The sequence below is a fragment of the Triticum dicoccoides genome, chromosome 6A, assembly GCF_002162155.2.
Source record: "Triticum dicoccoides isolate Atlit2015 ecotype Zavitan chromosome 6A, WEW_v2.0, whole genome shotgun sequence".
Taxonomy (NCBI): domain Eukaryota; kingdom Viridiplantae; phylum Streptophyta; class Magnoliopsida; order Poales; family Poaceae; genus Triticum; species Triticum dicoccoides.
Genome location: NC_041390.1, coordinates 586193469 through 586196878, shown reverse-complemented (window position 1 = coordinate 586196878; position 3410 = coordinate 586193469).

The window sequence follows — 3410 nt, the reverse complement described above, 5'->3', positions numbered from 1 at the left end:
TTTTCATTTTCAAAACCCCACCTATACTCTCGGGTGCCCACTACTCTCTCCCTTGAACTCCATACTACATTGTTCGAGGAATGACAATTTTGTGAAGGATTTTTCGTAAAAATGTATGTAATCATATTTATATATTTTTTCTCGTTACTATACGACATAATAAGACTATGTGCGCAAGTTTTATATTTTTTTGATTTTTTTGAATTAGTTATGCTCAACCCTAATCAGCCAAAACCCCTCAAAACCCCTATCAAAACCCCTCAAAACCCCGCACACTACTGGGTCGTCGATCGTTGTGCGTGGACGGTTGAGATGAGGCGCTAGGGTTAGCTACAGTGTATATCGATCCGCATGAGACGCCCTGATTGATTGAATCGGTGGGGTTTGGATCAGCCTCTCTCGTTGGGGCATCAGGACCGTTCATTTGAATCCAACGACAAGAGTTGACGCGATGCATGGACCAAGCCTACGCAGTGCCCATTCCCATCGTTGCATGCGTGCCCGTGCCCACCCGCAGCATGCATGCTCACCCGCAGAACTGCGCCCATGCTTGCATGCAGGCCCGCTTGCATGCATGGCCTCGACGTAGCCCTGCTCCGCCACCCCTACGCAGTAAGCTGTCGCATGCCTACCATTACAACCGATGCATCGTCGCATCAAAGCATGCACCCGGCCACAATGCAGCAGCCCGATGAAGACAACCAAAAAGCCAACGCTGCATGGCGTGCTGTACATGGCGTGCTCCTCTTTGAGGACGCAAAACTGGCATGGGGTATCGATGTGGGTATCGATGCAGTTCAAATGGCGTGCTGCCCGTTACAAGATGGGCAAATGAAGGCGTCCATTATTGTCACGTCTCCCTCTAGCCAGGCACTAGCAAGATGTGCAAATTAATGGGCTACAGCATGAATGCACGGGCGGCACACACAGAGAACCCGAGGCAGGCGTGTCCCCTTGACCCACGACAGCACAGACGCGTGCGTGAACCCGTCCCCCTTGACCCGCGACCGGTGGCACAGAAGGATCGCAGCCTGTTTCCCACGCTCGTGTACACACTTTCATGGGGCGCCACCAAACGCCGCCCGCCCATTAATTCGCCCGCCCATCTTCACCGGTGAAACCACGTCGCACTTGGGCTATTTAAGCCGGGCACTATCGTCTTCCTCTCCCTCCTCATCCACACCCCATCCTCTGCCTCCTCTGCCCTCCTTCCTTCTTCTCCATCAAATCCGATCGAGCCCTCGAGCCACCCCGCCACCATGCAGTACACTGGCCCCACCTACCGCTTCCCCCCAACCACGCCGGAAAGGCTCTACCCGGCCGGAGTGTATGTCGAGAGAACCCTTAGGGTTTGGGCGATCTCGAGGTGGAGGGGCGCAAGGGAGTTAACGGAGTTCTTCCTTGCGGCCGGCTTCCGCCACCTCCCCCGCAGCTCTCCTCGGATGTACCATGTTGAGGAGGTCAACCACAATGGCGTTGTGGTTGGGCTCCTCGCCACTTTCACTAACCCTTTCGATGCTTTCCATCTCCTCGGGCGAGCGTTTTGGGTAGGTTGTGAGTTCATAGCTTTCACAAACCTACAATATCTTCACCGACTTCAGCGGCATCTTCCCTAACAACGGCGTGATGCACACGCTCCCGTACCCCATCAACAACAGGGAGGGGGAGGAGTGAAGGGCGGCGCCCGGAGGAGCGAGGGCGCCCGAGGAGCGAGGTGGCCTCGGAGGAGGAGGAGAAGAAGAACCCGAAGAACCCGCGTTTGGTGGCCCCCTATCTATCTAGCTTAGATCTATCATATTAGTTTTTTTAAGTTGTAATAGTTATGCTACTATTATTAAGTTTTATTAGTACTTTAAGTTGTAAGGCTATCATGCCCCGTGGAACTATGAGTATGCTACTATATAATCGTTGGGTATGCTTCTATATAATCGTTATGCTTCTATATAATCATTGGGTATGCTACTATATATATTGTGTGTTTTGTGCTATTATTTGTGGATTGCTAGGGGTTATTTTTGCTTATTATTGGTGTATTGCTATGGGTTGCTACGGGCCCGGGTTTCTACACCCCAATCACCACACACAACATCTTCAAAATATTGGCCAAACCATGGGCGCCCCCAAACCATGGACATGCAACTAGGAGCCCCATGCAAACCCACTATGGACATGGGTGCAACTAGAAAATGCAAACTAATTTACTTCGGGCACTTCATGCAAGCATGCAACTCATTTAGTTCATGGAATAGTAGACATGCATAAAAACAATTAACATTTAGCTTTAGTGCATCAAAAAATGATCCATCACAAAATTTAGTGCAAGAAAAAGGCAAAATAAAAGGACAAGTAACATTTTATTGGCCCCATTTTATTTGCCGAAGTTAGAGGTGGGCTGGTGCCCCTACGCGGGTGGGCTGGTCTTGGGCATGGTTATTTTCTCAGGGCCCATTTTCTCACGGCCCAACATCTATTCGGCAGCCCAATTTTGTTTTTTTACTAGAAACTGAATTTGGGTGTGTACTCTGTTAACTGAAGAACAAAAACAGAGGAAACAGAGCATGAACACTGAATAGGGCCCCTGAGAATATCATTACAATAATTCAAGCAAGTTTTGCTTCACACTAATTCAAATTCATCTAACAAATGGTCCCTGGCTAACTCAAACTACTGGGCACCCCTGAAACTAGTTGACACACTAACTGAAACTCTAACAAATTCTAGCGATTGATGAACATCAAGTAAAATAAACCCATAGCAATGACACAACCATAAAATGCTCCAGCCATCATATTTGCTTGCTGCTTCAAATCGATCAGATGCTTTAGTTGCTTGCCAATTTTCTTCAATTCACACTTCAGTTCTGCACTGTGCATCATCGGATCGACTCTGTCCGCCAAATTGGGGGCTTGTTCCATGGCAAGCCGCCCCCCAAAATTGAGCTCTTGGGTTCCGGTTGATCCCTCCAATTTCAACCTTTCAACATAGTCATCGAGCCACTCAAAATGCCCACATTTCTTCAGAACCTGAAAAACAGTGCGCCGGAGGCGCATGAATCCTAGATCCACCACCCAGATCCACCGCCCTAATTCGAGGAAAAAAGAAAGAAATCGGGAGAAAGGAGACCATAGGATTGGTCAAGAACACAGATCTAACCTGCCCCGGCTGTGGCTTGCTCAAGCATTTCACAAACTCGCGCCCACGGTTGCCATTTTCTTCCCTCACACAAGTCAAACGCTTCAGAGGCTCCATGCGCGGGCAATCGGGGCATCTTGTCAACGGCAGTGGACCATACTGCGTCCATGATTGGCGGGAGGCCGAAGTCGAGCTAGACATCACTCGCCGGCGGCGCGCTTCGTTGCCGGAGCAGAGGAAGAAGAAGGTGGGAAAGGAAAGGGGCAGGGCAAGCAATG